Here is a 24,063-nt window from a genome sequence, read left to right as displayed (position 1 = left end):
AGAGTGGCCCAGCAACTTTAGCTCCCTGTCACTGGGCTCATTTCAGCAACAAAGGTGCCAGCAGTGCCAGTTGGCTTCATGATATGGATACCTGCCCACTAAGCATTGGCCCAGAGATCAGGGACTTTCACAAAGGCCAGCCAACAGCTGGCAGGCAGACATCGCCAGGTCATTGTCATCCTGGGCTGAATTGAAGACAAAGGCTCTGTCTGTAACACAGCATCCCTCCCTCCCTCAGTGTTTTATTTTCAGCTCCAGGTCCCTTCCTATGGGAGGGCCATGTGGCTAAAGTTGCCTTTCTTGGCTTTTGTTGTTGTGCCTTTAGCATTCCCCTGCTTGTGCACACTCGTGTAGAAAAGCTTCCCCAGGCCTGTGTCTCATCTTATTGCAAATCAGAAAGCTCGCCGTAAGTCACCTCAGGCCAGTGGGTTCAGATTTGGAGCTGGTAACCAGAAGCCGCGTCAAACTTCCTCCCCTGGCTCCACACCAAGGCCTCCGAGGATTTCTTGTCACATGAGGTTAGTGTAGTTTCACATCCTCTAAAGCAAAGCTCTGTCGAAACTCACTAGTCTCACATGGCTCCAGCTCAAAACAACCGCCCCACTCAGCCTCCTTCCTAACCGTTTGGAGCAGCAAGTCAGGAGACCCAGATTACAGTTTCAGCTTAGTCTACACGACACTGAGCAATCACTGGTTCTGTCGCTTCTTATGGAAAATTAAGAACCAACATAACTGTCACTAGGGTCCCTTTCAACTCTCCTTTAAAAAATAAATAACGTAATATTCTCCACTGCTTTCTAAAGAAGCTGCTAACCAGAGAATCTCTGAAGACTAATAGAGATTATTTTCATCTAAAAAAATAAATGGATACACATGAAACATGGATGAATCTCAAAAATATTATTTGAGTGAAAGAAGCCTCATACAAAGTTCTAGAATAGGTGAAACTCATCTATAATAAAAAATAAAAATAAATTGAAAAGTCATTGCCTCTGGAGGTGGGGTGGGAGCAGGAATTATCCAGGAATGGGCATGAAGGAACTTTCTGAGATGAAGATTATATTTTATATCAGGATAGGGGTTTGGGTCACACAGGTGAAAACCTTTGTCAAAACTCATAGCATGCTCCTCTTAAGATGGATTGATAGAGCGATGGAGAGACAGGTACTAATATAATTATAGCAAAATATTCCTTGTAGAATCCAAGTGGGCATATGGGTGTTCATTGTGTAGTTCCTTCAACTTTTCTGTATGTTTGAAAATCTTCATAATAAAATATTGGGGGAAAATACACTGCAATAAATTACAAAATTTCTGCCCCATCCACTCTCTCCATTTTTCTTGACATGTGATCTTTTTTCCCATGAAATGAGTCAATGGAAATGGGAATATTCATTGATTTGAGCAGACAATGACTAATTACTTTATCACTGCCCATGGCCTTCAAGGCAAGATACAAGTTCTGCACATCCAGAACCCATCCTTTAGCCTTGCTATCCTCAGCACAATTATTAGAAACAGATTTCCAGGCAGGAGTCTGGCCACTATCAGCGGCGGGTCTCTCTTCATACCATGTGTACCTTTGCTCTTACCAACATCCTTAACAGCCATACAATGGACACATTCTAATTAAGGCATTTAATCCAATTCCAAATAAAGGGGACATACATTTTTTTAGAAACACTCTGGTGGTAAGTCAGTTGCCAAGGGACAGATTACAAGCGCACCTTTTACTAGACTGACTACCCTGTTATCCCATAATAAATATAAATATTGTAAATATCTCCCTGAAGTATTGACTTTTTTGACCACTTCCCTTTAAAACTCCCAGAACACATTCCTCCCCAATTTGATTTCTTTTCCCTGAACATCTTCAAGGCAGGCACACAAAAGAGTGCATGTTACTGTGGTCTATGCTGGAACCAGCAGAGACCTAATTCACAGCTAACTTCTTTTAGGGGGAAAAATTAAAGGAAAGAAGCAATTACCAAGAAGGCTGCGTAAATCTATTTCCTAGAGGTAGAATTCATGACTCCTGTCAGTTTTTCTCATTGGCGAGTTCATCAAACCTACAGAAAAACACATTTACTGAGCACCTGACATATTCAAGGACTTGAGCTAGCCAAGGAATTAGATTACTAGTTTCTTTACCCCAAACCAGTGTGCAATCTAATCTAATATAGGAGATAAAATATAAGCTTCTGCAAAGCTGAACAATGAAATATCTAGATAATTGTTCCATAGATCAGTGGAAGAGGTCTCCTAGCTCCATGCGCAATGAACTGATGACTGAATGGTGGGAGCTCTGGGAGTTTAGGGAAGGACATGTCACCTCTGACAGAGTGGGGGACAGAGGACTCTCAAGGGTGAGATTTCAGCTATGTCTGGAAAAATAGGTAGAATTTGAGGAATTCAAGACGGGGAGAGACAACCTCGGGCAGAATCATTCTTAGATGCCCTAAAAACAAGCCAAAAGACTGGGAAGTAAGAGAAGTGGAAATGCACAGTTTAAAAATACTGCAGTTTCCGATGTGAATTGATCAGAATTGAGGTTAAAGACAGATTTCAGCAATTTTTTGTCACTAATTTCTCAATGGACCATTTCCTGTCCTCTTACTGTCAAGTTTAGAGCATAAAACAAACCACAAGGATACATCTCTGTTCCACACTCTGCCACAAGCAGAGTTAGTATTCATCAACAACATATACACTACAACAATATGTACACGACATCTACAAATACATGTGACATAGCCTCACACTTGGTGTGTGTGACCCCAACCTCAAAGAAACCAAAAAAGAAAAGAAATGCAACAACAACAACAAAAAAGTGGGAGTTTTAATTTCAGAGGAAGGAGGGAAAAATTCAAAAGCACAATGGAAGTAAAGAATGCTAGACTTAAAAATAACCTTAGTGTCCGTTTTAGCCAAACTTCTTTATTTTACAGAAAAAGAAACTGGACCTCAGAGAGATTTCAAATTTAAATGGAAGTTACATCTGCGAGTCTGAATCTGAGACCTTTCATGGTACCACCCGAAGACAGGGTTGGAATTGACCTTATAAATAATGTGTTCGAAGTTCTTCATGTCATTGATGAGGAAACTGAGGCTCAAAGAAATTAAATGATTACTTTGAGGTCATATACCTACTTGGTAGGACTAAGTCCCATATGTTTTGCTTTTCAGAGAGAGCTTTGGTACCTTCCTGCCTTGTCCCAAACCCCATCCAGAAGCCTTCACCATTCTTCCATTCTATAAGGTGGGCAATTGATGTTTTTCATCTGTTCTTATATAAATAACCATATCAATATGGTTCCAAGGCCCACATCTCCTTTCCATCCAGATTAATACTCCCTTGTATAAATTCAGGAGCTAACAGTTAGGTCCAGCCCAGTGCAAACATGGCTAGGTACCATTCAGGCAATTTTAAATATCTGTCCATGTTTTATAACCATCCAAAGTCAGTCAGCCTCAAGGAGATCAACTAGGAGTGTTCAGCATTTTCCCATGTTGTAGTCTGTCTCTATTTACCAAAATAAACAAATTAGGGTACTGAAAAACTACAGTCAACAAGATATTTTTACCCATGGTTACAGTGGCTATGTTGATTTTCTGCTCTTAGCGGTAAATATACTGAGAAAATAAGATTACTGAAAATTAATCAAATATAGGAAGCTATATAAATTCTACATGGTCCTGTAGAAAACTATTCCATTAATAATTCAGGAAAAAACTCAAGCTTTAGAGCCATTTGCTTCATTCATTTAATAGTTTGACAAAAATTGCTTACTATGTACCTGGAACTTTCTAGGTGTTAAGATACAGCTGGGAATAATGTTCCTGCCAGAGAGACAGAGAGAGAGAGAGACAGACAGAGAGAGAGAGAGAATAATTTGTTAGATGTTGATATGTGCCGTGCAGAAAAAGAAAGCAGGGGAAGTAAGACAATGGGTGGCAGATTGAAGAGGTAGGGAAGAGTGATTGCTATATATTATATTTAAGAGCCTTTCTGATAAACAGAGATGTAAGAAATGAGAAAGCAAGCTTTGAGTATATTGGAAGGACGTGCTTTCCAAGCAGAGAGCCACACAACTGCAAAGTCCTGAAGCAGGAGTGGCATATTCTTGGAACAGCAAGAAGGTCATTGTAGCTAGAGCAGAGTAGTGAGGGGACAGTGAAAGGAGATGCTATCTGAAAGGTGGCTGAGGCCAATTGTGTAAGAATATTGGAGTGGATTTGACTTGTATTCGAAGTGAGATGGAAAAGCATTGAAAGGTACGGGACAGAACAATGACATAATCTGATTTCCATTTAAAAGAATCACATTGCCTATGTGTTGAAAAACAATTGTAGTCTATTATTGGCTATTGCAATAATTCAGGTGAGAGATGATTGTGGCTTGGACTATGATGTAGTGGTAGATGTGGTAAGAAGTAGTAAGATTCTTAGAGGTAGAACCCACAGGATTTTATGATGAATTGGATGTGATGCATGAGAAAAAGAGAAGAATTGATGACTTCAAGATTTTCCACTTGAGCAACTCTTGGGTAGAACTGCCATTTGCTAGAATGAGGAAGACTATGGGAGAAGTAGGTTTGGGTTGCAGGGGAAGGGGTGATGAATCAGGAGTTCAACCCTAACCTTATTGGGCCGATGATTCCTATTAGATATCCAACTCATAGACACATCCTATTAGAGACGTGCCTCAAGAATGTAGTTGAATATACAATAGAGTTCAGAGCAGAGATCCAGCCTGGAGATATAAATGTCGATGTTGCTCACATATGGATGATAAATGGAAAACCATGAGACCAAATGAGACCACCAAGGGAATGTAGATTCCAAAAAGAAAAGAAGGTCCCTGAGACACCCCCAATGTTTGGAGGTCAGCAAGATGAGGAGGAACCAGCAAAGAAGGTGGAGGAAGGGACCAGAGAGGTATATGAAGATCAGAGACCACTATTCCCAAGTCAAGTGAGTGATCAGCTGTATCGAATACTGCTGATTCTGGATGTAAGCTGAATTAGACTGGGTTTCCTGCTATCATACCTACAGCCTCCTGTTAATAATAGCAATAGCAAGAATACTAAGAATTAAGAACTACTACCTATTGAGTGTCTATCAAGTCCCGAGGATTGTGCTTTGGCAAATCTCATATGCTACCTCTGACAGGTTGGTAGTGGCTACCTCGAGCATTTTGTTGAGAAGGAGTCTGAGGCGGCCTTTTAGCTGAAGGAAAAAGATTGAGTTATGATTTCTGCCAGAAACACAGAATGAGAAATTGGCATCATGTTTGCCAGGTATTCATGATCCTTGTAATAGGACTTATATACATCATCTGTAGGGCTCACAACATATCTGTGATGGTGTAATTAGCCCCACTATACAAATGCAGAAACCTAGTTCAGCGACATTTACTAACCTCTCTGTGGTGCCACAGCTTGATGTGGAAAAGGGGACAGTTGGCCCAGATCAGCTGGCCTTTGCTGCACACCACACAGTTTCTCAGTCCATCCCATCAAAAAGTGCACAGAATTTCAAATCCACAGGGGTACCTCTTCTGATTTAAACCTATGACACAGAAAGTATATAATCAAAAGTATAAACTTCAAAAATAATGGTTCCTTTATACCCAAAGAAAATATGGTACAGCAGGATTCATGAACTGATTTGGAGAGATAAGTTAGCAAACTTAGAGAAAAATAAACAAAACATGAAACAAGAGGAGTCAAAATGAATCAAACAGAAGCTTTTCAACCTAGGATAGTTGAAGATGACCCAGTAAGAGCAACCATTAAAAATATGACTATTATTTTGTCTTCATCATTCCCATAGCAACCTAGTACTATTCTCTGCCAAAAAAATAACTCAGTAGGCACCAAGAATTCTCAGACTCTCTTTTAGCACCAAGCCCTTCCCACAGTCATTTGTATTAACATTTGCAAAAGATTTATTTCCCTTTGATTCAAATAATTCCACATTCCCAAGAATATCTGGACTGGAGCATAGCCAGCGGCCTGCAGGGCCTGCAGCCGTCTCCCCGGTCCTGGGTGCCCATGAATGGCTCATTGTTAAGGACAAACCCACTGCAGAGAACAGAGAAAACACAGAAGAGGAATCAGTGTCATGCTCTGAGGACTGGTCTGGAGTTTGAGCAATGAAACTGAATGGGAGTTGCAAGCACCTAAGGCTGTTACAAGGCATTGGTTGATGCCACCAGGAGCAGGGCTCCTCTGATCACCATCAATAATCAACCCACTCTAAACCAAGTCCGGAAGTCTGCTGTGGCCAAGCAGAGGGCTAGAGCAGGCCCCAAACTGAAAAACAGCTTCATCATCCCCAAGCATCTGTTAAGCACCGACTGTACGCAGGAGTAAACATACAGAGAAATGTCCAAGGTCACCTTCAAATGGTGTGTATGGCTGGAGTAACTAGCCAAAAACCCAAGAAAACCATGATCTCTAGACTCTTATATGATGAAGACTGGGAAATCATTATCTTGCTCTGATTTTTGCTGGTTTCTTGGGATTGTAGCATTTCTTGGGATTAATCAACCTTTCACTAAATTCAGTTACAGAGAGAGTTAAACATTTTCCTGATGTAGACTTTCCACATTTAGACCATATTTATTATTTCAGAGATATATTGATAAACCACACAATTAATGCTTGATGAGTATAATTTAGTAGCCACAAGCTTATAGTTCAGAATATGGCTATTTTCAAAAAGTTATATGTTCTGGTAATTATTCGGGTCTCTTATTATCCTTATTTGAGCTTTCGCTCTCTTTTTTTATTAGTTTCAGGTATACAAAGCAATGTAACAGTTAGACATTTATACCCCTCACAAAGTGATAATACCCCCCACCAATCTACTACCCCTCTGACATCATATACAGCTGTTACAGTTCCATTGACTATATTCCCTGTACTGTACTCCACATCCTGTGGATTATATAATATATATGTGTATATATATATATATATATATATATATATATATATACACACACATATATACATATATATACATATGTATTTAATTATAGTTGACATTCAATATTATCCTACTTCAGCTTCAGATCTATAGCATATTGGTCAGGTATCTACATAGTCTATGAAGTGATTCCACTGATAAGTCCAGTGCCCGTTTGGAACCTTACATGATCTTTACAACATTATTGATTATATTCCCCCTACTGTATTTCATATCCCCATGACTATATTATGACCACTAATTTGCACTTTCTAATCCCTTCAGCTTCTCCCCCATCCCAAACCGCTCCCATCTAGCAACCATCAGCTTTTTTTTCTGTATCTCTGAGTCTATTTCTGTTTAGTTTGCTCATTTATTCTTTTTAAAAGTCAAAAAATTACCATATTTCAAGATAAAATTCTCATGCTGCTTCCAGCTCTCAGAAACCCACCAAAACCTATCAGAGAAAAGCAATGAAGTGATCCAAAAACAATAGACTAATTTAGACATGGTGATAATTAATCTATCTGCAAAAGAAAAAAAAATAGCTTTATCTGCTCAAGTGCAAATATATCTGAGTTAATGCCATGGAGAAAAATAAGCCTCACTTGTTAAGGCCTCTGTCCTTCAACTGCCCTACTTATCATTCCACAAATAAGGCAAAAACTATATGGACTCTGCACATCTACCCTATGGACACATCTCAGTCTTCATTGAGGCCATTAATATATTAAAAACACTGATGAAGGGCTATTGTTGGGTAAAGTCATTTTTCCCTTGACATTTATTATCAGTAGAAAAGTTTTTCTGTTTTAATACCCACATTCTGGCATATAATTACTGTAATAAAGTCTACTTCTCCACTCTGGGTGACTGCTGCCAGTATTATGAAATCATGGCAATGGTTGTAAAAATAAGGGAGGTCACAACCTTTCCACACACACACACACCCACTCTGCAGCTGATATTAAATAGCTTTGGTGGGAAAATGCAGACCTTTAAACTTTCTCTACCAAACTCAATGCATTCTGTATTTAACTTCTTCTTTAAAACAGTTTGTGCTGTAAGAATTCAAAAACTGCATATGGCCATGGAAAAAAAAAATGAAGAAGGAGCTTATACTTAATTAGCTACTAAGTCCGACTTGGACGAAGCACAATAACAACCGTTTCTTTGTGCTTAACTATTTTTAATGATATGCACTACATGCATTGGCCTGTCTATGGCCCAGACTGTTCCAGCGTCAATCCCACTTCAGTGTTATGCTTTTGGCAAAGGATAGCACTGAGAAAAGTCTCCATTTCGATGTTTTGCCATTTTAGTAGGATAATAACTCCTCACAGCATGAATTCCCTCTAAACCTTAAACCACCATCATGTTTTCATTACCACAAGATAGTCAACATCCAACTACGTCAGATGCTGTACAAATATTCTACTTACACCTCCAGCAGTACTCAGTATTTTGATTTATCCTCTCTAGACTTAAACTGCTTGAATATTCTAATCCAGATGCTTTCAGCTATTCTCTTACATAACTGTTGGGTGTCATTTTTCTTCTTCTACTGTATCTATCCTTTTAGTGTCATACAGAGTATTTTCACAGTCCAGAGTATTTTCAAGACCCAAGTCAGGCTAATTCAGGATAACAAAAAGGACAGATAGGCACAAAAGGGAGTATCCTGTGCATTTTTTTAATCTTCTAGTTCTTTATGCAATAGGAATTTCCTTAGGGAGGGTCTAAGGAAATACCTATTTTAAAAGTAGAAACTTGGGTTTCCAAATTAAAATAATCCTGAGCAGAGATGCTGTTTGGGAGGTCAGAAAGGCTTGCCCTTGGAATGAGAAATAATGAGAATTCATCGTCTTCCAAAACAACGTAGAAAATACAGAGACAAATAAAATGCTGAAAAACAAGGTGTGTTAGGCCCACAAGAAAGCACCAGCAGAGCACAGCACAGAAACAGTCACGCCCTGGGACTGCCATTACTTTCTTCCAACAGAGCAGTTCTGCTGTCACCTACTTTATTTCCTGACCTTCTGCATCAGGTTTTGTTTACGGCAGAAAAGAGCTGCTATAACCACTTTGGAAAACAGTTTGAGGTATGAGTACCCAGTGACCAGCAATTCTGCTCCTAGATATGTACCTGGAATCATTTGCACATATGTGCCCCAGAGTGCACATATATGAATGTTCACAGCACCGTTGTCCATAAAGGCTCCAAACCAGAAGCAACCCAAATGCATATACTTAGTACAATGGATCAATACACTGTGGTGAAGTCATACAATTAAAAACTATACAGCCACAGCACTTAATAAACCAGACATTTGTGCCACACATGGATAAATCTTGCAAACACAATTTTGTATGAAAAAAGGCAGGACATAAACGGAAACACAGAATTACTCCATTTATATAAAGATTAAAACCACGCAATATTAATCTATGTTGTTTAGAGATGTGCATATAGGCAATAAAACTAGGGGGGAAGCAAATAAACTCCCATAAAGAGTCTGAAGAATATTTGCTTTGTGGGGCGAGAAGGTTGTAATCAGGTTTCAGGATGGGAACTAAGGGAAACTTCTGGGATGCTGGTAATGTTTTGTCTCTCATCCTTTAAATTTTTTCTATATGAATATTTTATCTTTTATTTCAAAATTGCCAAAACCAAAGAGCACCACTCCTAAAAAAGAGAAATTTAAAAACTCACTGCTTCAATTTAGCTTCTTCATGGTAAAAATGAGGAAAATGGAGGACAAGGAGCTTAAGCCAATTGCCCATTTCTCTTCTCACCCTGCAGTGCAGCTCCTGGGAGTAGAACTCAGACACCGAGCCTTTTCTCCAGTGCTTTAGAGAGTCGAAGTTCGGGAGTCTCAGAGGGCCTGTCATTGTCCCCTCAGGCTCTTCAGTCCAGCTTACCAAGTGACCACTCCTCTCCCTCTCTCACTCCACCACCCCTCCCCCTCGTGTCCAGCCCCTGGCATCTCTCCTTGTGGGTTCACAGCTAAGGTCCTCCTCTGCGGTCCACTGGACAGATACATGTACTGTACATGCAGCCGTGGACAGATACACATGCCCACTTGTATCTTCTTTTGATTACATGGCCACCTGGCCTGTCAAACCTATGTCGACAATATCTAATATTTAATCGACACTTTAAAATCTACTATATTTTGCATTTTACAGATTTTTAAACCCCAAATAAAGTTTATTAACTACAAATATTAAATCCAATGCTCCAATGGATTCTTTTCAACCATCCTTCCAATAAACAACGGAAGTGACAGGTAAGCTATAGACTTGTACTTTGGCCAGTGGGGTTGGGTGGGGGAGTCTCTTCCTGAACGCCTACTCCTTGAGCTGTGCAGCATATATTGCTGTTATAATGAAAAAAAAATATTAATATCTTTATTGTCCCCCTTCTTTAAAAAAATCAGTTTCTAAGAAACATCTAGCCAGAAGTTTGTTTAGAAGGTAAAATTGTGAGTTAAGAAATTCCACACGAGACATTTGTGGAAGCCATCCCATACAGACATGAATTTCAAAGACTATACAGGCGTATAATCTATTTGTTAGCTTTCTCAAGTCAATGGCATTCTTGAATATATTTTTCAGATATAAAGACTTTTTGGAAATATTTTAGGCTCACAGCAAGTTTAAGAGGAAGGTTTAGAAATTTCCCTTATATCCCATGTCCCTACACATGCACAGCCTCCCCCACTATCAACATTCCCCACCAGAGCGGTACATTTGGTACAGGTGAGGAACTTAACATTGACACATCATTATCACCCAGAGTCCACAGTTCACTTGGTTCACTCTTCCCTCTTGGTGGTGTACATTCCATGGGCTTGGATAAATGTATAATAATATGTATCCACCATTGTAATATCACACAGAATATTTTCACTGCCCTAAAAATCCTCTACGCTCTGCCCATTTATCCCCCCCTCCCCACTTTCAACTCCTAGCAACCACTGATCTTTTTACCATCTCTATAGTTTTGCCTTTTCCTGAATGCTGTATAAATGGAATGATTATAGCCTTTTCAGATTGGCTTCTTTAACTTAGTTATATACATTTCAGTTTCCTCCATGTCTTTTCATAACTTGATAGCTCCTTTCTGTTTAGCACTGAATAATATTCTATTTTCTGGATGTACCACAGTTTATCCATTCACCTACTGAAGGTCTTCTTGGTTGCTTACAAGGTTTGGCAATTATGAATAAAACTGCTATAAACATCTGTATACAGATTTTTATATGCATATAAGTTTTTGATACTTTGGGTAAATACAAAGAAGTGTGATTCCTAAATTGTATGGAAAGATTATGTTAAGTTTTGAAACAAACTGGCAAACTGTTTTCCAAAATGGCTATACATTCCCACTCGCACAGAATGAGATTTCCCATTGTCCACATCCTCGCTAACATCTAGTGCTGTCAGTGCCCTGTATTTTGTGCCATTCTAATCGGTGTGTAGTTATATCTTATTGTTTTAATTTTCATTTTCCTGATAACTGATATGGAGCATCTTTTCATCTGTTTATTAACTCCCTATATATGTCCTTTGGTGAGGTATTTTAAGATCTTTGGCCCATTTTTAAATTAGTTATTTGTTTACTTGTTGAATTTCACGAGTTCTTTGTACAATTTGGATAACAGTCTTTTACCAGATATGTATTTAGCAAATATTTTTCCCAGTCTATGGTTTGTCTTCTCATTCTTGACACTATCTTTCACAGAGCAGACGTTTTTGATTTTAATGAAGTCTGCTTTTCAATTATTTATTTTATGGATTGTGGCTTTTCTTCATATCTAAAAAATCATTGCCATACCCAAAGTCCTCTAGGTTTTCTCCTATGTTATCTTCTAGGAGTTTCATAGTATTGCATTTCACATTAAGGTTTATGATACATTTTGAGTTAATTTTTGTAACGAATGTAAGGCCTTTGTCTAGAACAATTTTTTTCTCATGTGGATGTCCACTTTTACAGCACCAATTGTTGAAAAGATTGTTTACTCCATTGTATTGCCTTTGTTCTTTTGTCAAAGATCAATTGACTATATTTATGGAGATGAATTATTGGCTCTCTATTCTGTTCCATTGACCTATTTGTCTATTCTTTCCCCAATCCCACACTGTCTTGATTATTGTAGCTTTACGGTAAGTCTTAAAGGTGGGTAGTGTCAGTACTCCAACTTTGCTTTTCTTCAATATTATGTTGGCTATTCTGGATCTGTTGCTTCTACATTTAAACTTTAGAATCAGCTTGTAACTATCTACAGAATAACTTGCTGGGATTATGATTGGAACTACACTAAATCTATGGATCAAGTTGAGAAGAATTGACATCCTGACAATATTGTGTCTTCCTATACAAGAACATGGAATATCTTCTATTTAGTTCCTCCTTGATTTCACTCATCAGAGTTTCATAGTTTTCTTCACATAGATCTTGTGCATATTTTGTTATATTTATACCTATGTATTTAATTTGGGTGAGTGCTAATGTAAATGGTATTGTGTTTTTAATTTTAAATTCCACTTGTTAAATACTGGTACATAGGAAAAGCATTCAACTTATTATTATTATTTCATCCTTGTATCTTGCAAACTTGCTATAATCATGTGTTAGTTGCAGGAGTTCCTTTGTTGATTTTTTTCAGGTTTTTTTTTTTACATAGATGATCATTTCATCTGTGAACAAAGATAGTTTTATTTATTCCTTCTCAATTTGTCTTTTCTTTTTAAATTCCTTTTCTTGTCTTCTTGCATAAGCTAGGACTTCCAGTATGATGTTGAAAAGGAGTAGTGAGAGGGTACATTCTTGCCTTCTCCCTGATCTTAGTGAGAAACCTTCTAGTTTCTCACCAATAAGTATGATGTTAGCTGTAAGTTTTTTGTAGATATTCTTTATCAAACTGAGGACGTTTCTCTCTATTCCTACTTTACTGAGAATTTTTATCATGAACAGATGTTGGATTTTGTCAAATGCTTTCTCTGAATCTATTGATATGATCATATGATTTTTCTGTTTTAGTCAATGGATGTAATGAATTACATTAATTGATTTTCAAATGTTGAACCAGCCTTGCATAGTTGGTTGTGGTGTATAATTTTTTTTATACTTTTTTTGGATTTGATTTGCTAATATTTTGTTGAAGATTTTTACATCTATTTTCATTAGTGATATTGGTCTGTTGTTTTCTTTTCTTGTAATGCCTTTGTCTGATTTTAGTATTAGGGTAATGCTTTCTTCACATAATGAATTTGGAAGTATTCCATCTGCTTCTATCCTCTGAAGGAAATTGTAGGGAATTAGTAAAATTTCTTAGGTGTTTAGTAGAATTCACCAGTGAGCCCATCTGCGTCTGGTGTTTTTGTTTTGGACCATTATTAATTTTGATTCAATTTATTTATTAATATAGGTTTATTCAGTCCATTTCTTCTTGTGTGAGTTTTGGCAGATTGTGTCTTTCAAGACATTTTATCCAGGTTATCAAATTTGTGGGTACAAAGTTGTCTATAGTATTCATTTATTAACCTTTTAATTTTCATGGGATCTGGAGTGATGTACCCTTTTTCATTCTTAATATTGGTTATTGGTGTCCTCTCTCTTTTTTCTTTAGTTGGCCTGGTTAGAGGTTTATCAATTTTATTGACCTTCTCAGAAAACAAGCTTTTGATTATTTTGATTGTCTCTATTGATTTCCTGTTTTCAGTTTCAATAATTTCTGCTCTAATTCTTATTATTTCTTTTCTTCTGCTCAATTTGATTTTAATTTGTTCTTCTTTTTCTAATTTCCTGAGGTACATGCTTATATTTGGAGCATCTTAAAGAAATTGAAGGGGAAAAAAGGAAATTTAAAATTCGGAAGACAGAAAGCAAGGTGAATGAAAGGGTAAAAGCAAAAACCAAGAAGTGCTTGTAATTTTATTTGTTTGTTCTAGGACATTACACCAGTAAGAAAACTGCAGAGCAGAGCTTGACCTTGCAACAGAAATCTCAGCCACTTAAAAGATGCCAACTCCAGTCTAGTTCTACCTGTCAGACCAATATGCATTATAACAAATTTGCAGGGCAGCAAAAGAATCTGGATAGTCCCTGAGTGTTCGGGGTAATGGAATTTAAGCTGCCTCCCAGCATTCACATCACTTCTCTGAAGCATGTTGGCTTGGTTACAAAAATCCATCAAGGTATCGTTATTCCTGGACCAAAAATTTGAGGCTTGACAAAGTAAAGATAGAAAAGTGAAGCTATCTCCAATAAGTAAGGAATTCTAAGACCATTCTTCTAAAAATGGAATTACAGAAGGAGCCAAAAATCCAAGGTAGCCTATACCACCATGCAGAGCAAACATATAGAAGAGAAGAACAAGTGAAAATGTGGGCAACAAAAGAAAAATATTATGTAAGAAAATCCAAATAAAGGGATAGAGTTCTTAGCTCACAGATAACTTATCTCCAAATAAACTTGCTATCATTCTCAAACAAACCCATATACATGTAAGAGTCTTCCAGTCATGTATAGACAACAACAAAAAATGTCATTTTAAGAAGAACTGGCCCTGCGAAAAACTGCTTTTGTCAGGAGAATAGATATATTTCCAATCTGCCACCTTATGTGTGGAAAGCCAATGTAACCAAAAACATCTGAAAAGGCCAAAATCCTCTATGTGTCATGTTGGCATTATGCTAGTAGCAGATTAACCAAAACAAGAGAGGTGATTTTTTTTTTTAATTGAAACAACCGCATGCACAAAGATTTGCCTCCTGGTGTGCATTTTCAATACAATGGACTCATTTAGTTACAATTCCAGACAGTATCACTTCTTTAAAAATCATACCCAAGGAATTTGCTCTCTGGTCCTCCTATCTGTGCCTAGCTGTATGCTATCCATCCTTCATGACACTGTTTGAGCCCAGGAGCCCACAGTGAGAATCTCCTGTCTGAATTCCTAGGATACTAGCCACGTGTCTCTCATTTGGACTCAATTCCACAGAGCACTGCATGGGGCTTAACCATTCCCCAAGTCTGGGTGGTTTGTTTCCCCACCCAGATTCTAATGTCATGGAAAACTGACCTCTTCTGCTTTCTTATCCATCCCCTAGCACCGTGCTGAGCTCATAGTAGGTTCTCAAATCTCCCCCTTTGGTTCATTCACTCTATGCATCCTTCCTCTCCATAGCTCAGGATTAAATTTCCTTACAGCACTACCCATCATGACAGCCACATCTCCCCCTTCCTCTTTTACTTCAGTGCCTTCTCTTTCTGTTTTGCTTTAAGTAGACGGTGAACAGAAACTAAAAACAAGTCCAGATCAGTAAGTGAGCATTTTATGGAAAACAATGGCTCTCAACATTAGAATAAAGGTCAAGTCACCACTAAATTTTAATATACCACGGTGGTAACAGAGTTTATAAATGGGTGATAAACACAGGCTGGATCACTATAAACAACAAACAAATGCAGGGACAAGACTGAAGCATTTAAGGTGCTTTGGAACTAGGCTCTCAAAGCTTTCAACAGTACCATTTGTTCTGCTATTATGTGACATGTGGATTCTTAAAAACACATGCTTTGTCAAAAATTGTGATATTAAAACAGTTGTTTTAGTGGAAGGGGAAGGTGTTGAGGTTAGGATTAGGGAGTTTCAGACTTGATAACCAACAGTAGAAGGGTTTCATAGTTTTAAGTAAATGTTATCATAACCTAAAAAGTATATCTCCATTGATCAGAGTTGACAAAACAAACCCAAATGTTTCATTCCACATTCTCAGGAATTTTCCACTCTTCTCCATGTCCTTTGGCTTTTATTTTATGATTGTATCGGTTAAGCCCCCAATCTTAAACCAAAGAACAAAGGACTATCAGCCAAAGTGCAGAACAGCCCAGCAAGAAGACGAGCAGCAGCAGCTCCCCAAGCTTTGCACGGCCATAACTTTTCTCTTCCTCCTTGGGGTCCTAGTTTTTCAGTCACTCACTATAACCAAGAGCAGTTGCATAATGCAAAAATACACCTGAATTAATAGAACACCTCATATCTAATTCCCATTAGGAAAACTCCCAATGTAGGGGAAATGGTTTAACTCCAGCTTCAAACTTAAATTTGTGCTTTTCAATCACTGACTTCCTGTGGCCACATGTGTGATGTTTCTGCAAGGGTTCTACAGTCACAGAGACATAAACCATGCCCACTCCCAACCAGCCCCTCCAGATTCACTTTCCCCCATCAATGCAGGAAATTGGTTATTACACAGTTAACAAAACCAAAAGATCTGATATAAAAGGTCAGGTGCATTTCCTGAAGGTATAGGCACCCCATCCATAGCAAGAATGACTTTGGACGTGAGACTGAAGGGGTCTACGGCTATGCCTTCAAGAAAACTCTTCATGTCACATGGCTCATTGGGATAAGGTTTTTTAAAGGAGTGTCATCAACAGTGAAAACTAGCAGATTCCTGTGGAAGGGGAGAATAAAAACCTAGTAAAAAACAAGTCATCTGGTATATCTTCTACAGAATCCACCAAATCCATTCTAGATGCAGAGATGAAACGTCTTATTTCCATGTCATCAGTTAAGACCATCAGTCCCTTTCAGTACTAACATATAGATCTGAAGTTATTTGGAATTTTGACTAAAAAGCTCATACAGCAGATTTTCTGATGAACTCATTCTAAGTTATTCTGAGGACCTAGGAAAGTCAAACTTGGACACTAAGTGCTCTACCTAGATGGTATAGTCCATTCTTACAACATTTCTAGGAAGATTTCAATAGCCCAACTTCACAGATGAGATAACCAAGCCTTTGGGAGGTTAAGGTGCTCAAGAACATGTGCCTGGTAAACCTGGTGGAATCAGGATTCAAACCCAGGCCCTCTGATATAGATCCATGGGCTTAACGACTACCTGACACCGCTTCTCCAGTCTAAGCCACAAGGACAAAGGGTAGAAAGGATGATTGGTGATTTTTGGTGCCCATATCACATACCCTCAGCCCATCTCTGATTTCAGCCACAGTTTTGGCAGAAAGTTCCATGAATCACAGGCCAGTTTTCTGCTTCAGGAGCTCTGCTGAAAGTGCAGGAGCCCACTCAGCCCATGGTCAAGCCGGCTCAGAAATTCTCAACCAATGGGTGCATGGGAACCAAGGGAGAAATGCCTCGGCCTTCCAAAGAACAACCCCGGAGATATCCCCTATGTTTCTCAGAATACTAGCATAATCAAGCTCCCATTGCCCACAACAGCAACTATGATAACGCACCCTCATATTGGCTTCTTTTCCTTCTTGCCATTGTCTTCCACTCCCACCCTCACCCTTCTTGGGTTCATTTCCCAAACAAACTATTTGCACCTGAGATATTCACTCAGGCCTGTTTGGGGGGTCACCAAAGTAAGATAACTTATGACTCCCCAATGTATTATTCAGGGACTCTTAGATCACACACAAAATTTCAATGATCTTATACTTCATTGGCCCTAAATGAAGTTCATCAAGAATACATTCTAGAAGGAGCTACTGTCACTGTAGGACAGTAAAGACACAGACATGGGACAGTTCCCCCGTGTTACCGTTTACCAGGGTGTGCACAGCTAGATCTGCGTTTCCACCTAGATTTACAGCGAAAAGGCCTGTTTATCTGGGAAGGCTCATTCTACTCACTAGTTTGTACAGAAGGCTTGGCATAATTCTGTATTCAATTATTGACAGCTCCAATCCTTCATACTATTTATATGTGTTTGTGTCCAATCCAGACATGTCTTGAAATACAATTGACAGGTTCTCTTCACCAAAGTAAAATTTTGTAAGGCCAACCCCTTTCTCATTATAAGACCCTATGGGCACACCTATGACCCTAGGGATGACAGTCCCTAGAAACCCCAGGGGGTATATTTAAAAAAGGAGTAGGGACAGGATGAGAAGTGACACAAAGTTCATTCAGTCCAACCCTATCTTTCCACAGATGGGAAAACTGAATTGTTCAGAGAGCTTTGGAGCTGGGCACCATGCTTTCCAGCCAATAAGAACTGGAAAGACAGCCTAGGCCTCCCCACACAGGGCTGCCTTCTCCATGGAACGCCAATTGTTGACAAAATCCAGCCTAGAAAATGATTCATAGGTCTTGTCTCGAACTGCTCTAGAATCAATATGGTATACTACCTTTTACAAACATTATAGACTCCCAGCCTGCCTGTGTGAATAGTAATGAAAAAGCCAGTCTCTCAGAAGCAGACCAGCCAGTCCGTGGTGGAGGCAACAGTTATGTAATAATCTCAGGTTGCAGAGTTTTACAACTGATTCTGGTTGATAGCTGTCACTGTGAGGTGTCATTAATTTGGAGAAACTACATGTCTATCTAAGAACTGATAAATTGCTTATTTTTTTCTGTATTTCTCTAAATACTTTATTTTTCAAGAGAGCAATAGCAATAATGTATTATGTGATTACTATGCTAAATGCTTTAAATGTGTTATACATTCCCTATGTCACAGGTACAATTCTCATCCTCTTCAATCCTTATAGGCGTACTATAAACTCAGAGTAATAACTTAACATTCGAGAAAAATAAGATCTACGAGTATGTTTACAATTCCCCACATAAATGAGACTAAACATTCATTTAGAGTCCTGTGACAGTAATGTTATTTTGGTTGAAGGCATGTTTTCAGTTACTGATCATTATTAGAGAATGTTTGTTTGCTTTGATAAGTACACGTAACTTGAAATTTACCATCTTAACCAATTAACACTTAACCAGCAGTGTCAAGTATACTAACATTTTTGTGCAATCAGTTTCCAGAACTTTCTCATCTTGCAAAACTGAAACTCTGTACCCATTAAACAAAAACTCCCCATTTCCCTCTCTCCCAACCCCTAGAGATCAGCATTCTGTTTTCTGTTTCTATGACTCTGACTATTCTAGAAACTTCACACGAGTGGGATCATACAGTATTTGTCTTTTTGTGACTGGCTTATTTCACTTAGCATAATGTCCTCAAGGTTTATCCATGTTGTAGATATGTCAAAATTTCCTTCCTTTTTAAGGCTGAATAATATTCCTTTGTGTAATATATACCAAGTTTTGTTTATCAATTCATCTGTGGATGGACACTTGGGTTGCTTCCACATCTTGGCTACTGTGAGTAATGCTGCTATGACTATGGATGTACTAGCAAATTGCTTTTAATTAAAATAAATTGACTAAATTCTGTAGTGTCCCTTCCAACTTATCCTATTACATTCCTGTTCTCAAAAGCTAAACTTAGTCCCTCTTATTCAATTATCCATAGTCAGAATAAGCTTTATTAACTTATTGGCCAAATAGTCATGACAAGGTATAGCCATTCATCTCACACCACAGATGAAAACGTAATCTGTCTAGGAGGATATAGGCTCACAGAGGGCTGGACTTGCAAAACTCATTTTATGAAACTGTGGCAAAGTTCTTTAGGGAGATAACATAAGCATAGTGATTATGAGTGTGGGTCTAGAATCAGAATCCCAGCTCCAGCACTTACCAGCTGTGTGACATTGAGAAAGTTATGTAACCTCTTTAAAACAGGGGCAGAGATAATAATAGTACTTATATCTTAGAGTCACAGTGAGGAACAAATGAAATAATCCATATAAAGAATTCAGCATAGTATCTAGCATACAGTAAGAGCTTCATAGATGTCAGCCTTTATGTTGTGCTTATAGGTCACCAGTTCCAACTTGCTCAATTGCAGACGAGGCCCTTGAAGTAGTTGAAGTAGCTCACACTGTTGCCTTTATAGCCACAGAGTTCTGGACAGATGAGCAAGGACCCTTCGTCTGACATGAAAACCCTAGTGATCAACTATTCACTATCTTTTTAATCACAAAAGTTGGGTTTGTTTCAAAATTTTGATTAAAAAAATACAGGCTTAAAAAAATAAAAGAAACAGGAACTAAATACTTTATAAAATCTGAGCAAAACTAAATAAACATCACAGACACGTTTCTACAGAGAAAATCCTTGACCTTATGCATCTTAACTCTTGCTTAAAACATGTTTGGTTTTTTTTTGCTTTTGTATCACAGTGTGGATCATCACAGCCACCAGGCAAAGATGACCACATTTTAAATAATGATCCATGCTTTTACTTGGCCTTTTTACACACTATACCACGTTTCTCGCCCCTCAGCATTTCTGCCCTTGCAATTCTGATTTACCTAGAGTTTAACACATGTGGCGGTTCACTGGACAACAGTCCAAGGCTTCAGGGAAGCTAGGGGGTCACATTAGGATAGAATCCAGAACTTTCAGCCTGCCTGCTGAGCTCTTTGCCTCAATTATCTCTCTGCTGAGCAACTCCCAGTCCGAGAGGAGCCTCCTGTCTCAGGTGTAGTCTATACGTCCCTGGATCTAACACTTTTCACGTACCTGCTGTGCATCCTCCAGCAGTCTTCAACAATTTAGGGAACTTATGTAGCCTTCCTTCTTTAATCAGATTTACATTTCACAATATTCGGGGTTCACAATGCAAAGCAACATTAAAGATTTCTTTCTTTCTCAGGCCACCAAGCTTTGCTCCTGTTCACGACTGATACTCTCAGCCTAAGAACCATCCAGCACCTGAGTGGTTAGCACACTGGGAGCTGTGTTATAAAATCGTGGCTGCCTGGATGTCACCCCAGACCCTCTGAAACTGAACTTCTGAGGATGGAGCACAAGGTTCAGCAGTTCTCAGGAGTTTGACAGCTGACTATGCTGGACAGGCGAGAGCCTCTGCTCTAACCAAAATAGGAGGTCAGGGTACAGCATCCAGCACTGCGCTTCACGGGCAAAAATTCCTTCATTAGCTCACCTAGAGATCAAACCTGCAAAGTCATTTCTATCTGGGGCTATTGACTGCCTGATCCCTCATTCTAGCCAACATTACACCCTGCACATCTTATCTGGCTGCACTGTTTCCGTCGGTCTGTAGTGACTCTATGCCTACACAATTCAACTTGACTGCAGAGTCAGCAAAGTGGGAAAGAACCATGTACAGTCATGCCTCTACGGGAGAGCTCGGGGGCTACCCGCAGGGCTCCCTGTGAGCAGCAGGACGAGTACACCTGAAGTGGTCAAGACCCAAAGAGCAGGCAGACCACTGAAATGGACATCGTTTTAAAAAGATGAAGGAGGCAGACCACTGAAGATATTCAACAGCAGGGCTGAAAGGAGATAAACATACAGAGGGCCATCCCAGTACAATCAGAGAGGCAGGCAAAATCCAGGGCAGAGGCTGAACGTAGAAGCAAGGTGGAGAAGCAAAGGGGCACAGTGGGTACACAACTGGGCTCTGGTAATAAACGCCTGGATTGAACCCTGGCTCTGATCCGTGATTAGTTGGGGGGAAAAAAAAAATTCTAAGTCTGTTTTCTCACCTGCCAAATGCAAATAATATGATCTTTCTTGTAAGGTTGCTAAATAAGACAGTGAGTGTAAGTACCAGCACAGTAGTTAGTATGCAATTAAATGGTAGCAATGTTATTTTAAGAAAAGGAGGCAGTTCCTGGAACCCAAGACAGAGGTTTAGTCAAAAGTAAGTAAGGCAAAAGGCCACTTGCAGCCTGAGCAGGCCCTGCAGTAGAGCTAAGAAGCCAGGCCACTATGAAGGTAGCAGACTAGAACCCTTGGTTCTAGTTTCTTTGTAAAAACAGGTTGGCTCCAGAGTTTTGGGCAAACTGGGCAGTTGTGGCCTTAGTTGCAAATGTTAGAGGCCTGGAGGCGAAGAGAGCCAAGCCCACCATTCCAATGATTGGCTTGGCACAGGTTCAAAGCCAAGATCACTCCCTAGGACTCCTAGAGGCCAATTTCCTTCCAATCCACAGGTCCTTCCCATCCTTCCCAGTGTGGCCCTTATGTTCAGGAATTCCTTTTTCCTTTTTCCTTTTTTTTTTTTCAAATAACTCCTAGTATTTTCTTTCTCCAGGATCTCATCTTGGCCCAACCAGTGGCCTCCCTCCTTTCCTCCAGCTCTCTAGTTAGCTTAGTTTCTCTAGCATTTCCCCCATTTTGCTCAGTCTCCCCTCCAGCCTTCATTCTAGGCCCTTTAAAGAGGCCCACGGAGTCCCCAGAGACCAAAAGAAGGCTTTCTTCCCTACCCTTTCTCCCCCACCCCACCCGGTCCCACCCCCTGCCCACCCCTAACCAGCCAGGGTCTTATTAGCCTCCAACTTCATCCTATAAAGCCTTCATTTAGGAATTCTCATGCATATTTTCATGTTAATAACACCCACCATCTTCCCTGGAAAGTTCCCATTAGCTTTTTGTTAAGCACTCAAAATACAGTAAGACTTCACATCAATGTCCTAACACAGAAAGCTCTGTCCTGCGAGCTCTTCAGTTCACTGTCATTAGGGGGAAGGGAAGCCCTCGACCATACTGTGAAAACCAAATCAAATCAGGAAGTGGATAAATGGGGGCATTTTTCTAAATGTGTTTGTTTCTAACCGTCCCTCCTCTTCCCTACAACAAACCCCCTCCGTCACCCAGTCTTGTGAAGCTGATAAACCCATCTGATTAGACCAACACTCTGGGGAAATTCTGCTGCTGCTTCTCATTTCAGCAGAGAGATATCTGAAGTCGGTTCCCAGCACAGACCAATAGAGCTGTTCTCTTTTAGGGCAAAGCTTGAATGTTAACCCTGTCCAGCCATTTCACAAATTCAGTTATATGTCAGTTATAGATCTGTGATAAGGGGGGCCAAGAAAGAGGGCCCCCATGGAGCCAGCCAAAGGCATCAGTGTGGCTGAAGAGCAACAGGCCCAGTAGTGGAAGGCCAAGAAGTAATTACCCATCTGGCAGAAAGTATTCCTATTTGTGCCTGCAGGGTTCTGTCTTCTGCTTATTTCCTGCACTCATGCAGAAGAACCGCGGGGGGAAAAATTGAATAATGGCACTGTGGTCAGCTGCAGTCTCGGGTTAGCCAGTATTGGAAGAACATTCCCATTTTATAAAGATACCAACTCTTAGAATATTTTCAGAGCTGGAAGAAACCTTAGGAATAATCTCTCTAACAGCTTCATTTTAGAGACGAAAAAACTGAGATATTGAGAAGTAAATGGATCCAGCAAAAATCATCAGAGCAGAACAGGAACCAGCTTCTCTCCTCCTGTACTCTATTCACTATTCCATAAATATCTTCACCTTGGCTATTTACAAAATGCATTTTTTTAATGTAAATGTATGACAGGGACTGAAAGGAAACATATGAGTGGATTTTTTATCTTTGAAAAGTATTTGTAATGCCACAATCTTTTAAGAAGTAATATAGATACCTGAATTGTTCTTAGAGAAAAGGAAAGTTCTAAGGATCAAAGAAGAGATTTGGTTGAAGGGAAGAAGAAAAAAGAGCCAGGTGGGATGGAGAAAACCAAGATGGGAAGTTTAAACAGTATTGAGATTGAATACGGGATCAAGGAAGGGGAAAAAGAGGCTGAAAAAGGATATCCATGGAAGAAGGATATGAGAAATCAGAGGAGAAGAAACACCCCAGAAAATCCTGAGAAAATACTTTTAATGGTAAAGTGTGAAAATTCTTAATGTTAGAAATTTAAAATACTGTAAGTAATGGAAAAGGACAATGAGGAAATGACTTCTGTTAAGCAGATGATTTACATAATTTCTCATTCAATTCTCACAAAAATATCCCATGAGAGGTTATCATTACACCCATTTTATGTATGAGAAACTGTGTTTCAGAGAAGTCAACTTGCGTACTGTCATAAAACTAAAATGTACTAAAACCAAGATTCTATTCAGGATTGACACCAAAATCCATCTAACAATCTAGGTCATGGCTTCCTTTCCACTGGGCACAGTCACATAAGCTATGGTAGACAGGTAAAACGTTTCCTTTTAGCTACATTTAAAAAATAGCATTGACATGTTATATTAATGCATCTAACATCACAAGCTGCACGTGCTCTATTCTACATACTTTTACTTTAGGCCAGAAGAATTACCTCCAAGAATTACAGGAACTTGCACTTGGGTTTTAGGCCAATCACAAAGTGATCGATGTGGCAGATCCTTTAATTTGCCCAAGTGATAAAAAGAAGATTGTA

At 39.2% G+C, this 24,063-nt stretch overlaps 1 long non-coding RNA gene across 2 annotated transcripts in view; it reads right to left on the bottom strand.

Moving 5' to 3' along the window:
• LOC109453347 (uncharacterized) overlaps window positions 1–24,063 on the bottom strand; it is a 67,998-nt gene that overhangs the window by 22,459 nt on the left and 21,476 nt on the right. For both annotated transcript variants that reach the window (XR_002138267.2, XR_012495138.1), the window contains one exon: window positions 5,423–5,571. This is a non-coding gene — a long non-coding RNA (uncharacterized LOC109453347). The remainder of the gene's footprint in view (window positions 1–5,422; window positions 5,572–24,063) is intronic.

The sequence above is a fragment of the Rhinolophus sinicus genome, linkage group LG03 (assembly GCF_036562045.2).
Source record: "Rhinolophus sinicus isolate RSC01 linkage group LG03, ASM3656204v1, whole genome shotgun sequence".
Lineage (NCBI taxonomy): Eukaryota > Metazoa > Chordata > Mammalia > Chiroptera > Rhinolophidae > Rhinolophus > Rhinolophus sinicus.
Note: the sequence above shows the minus strand (reverse complement) of the source record. Positions and strands in the feature narration are given on the sequence as shown.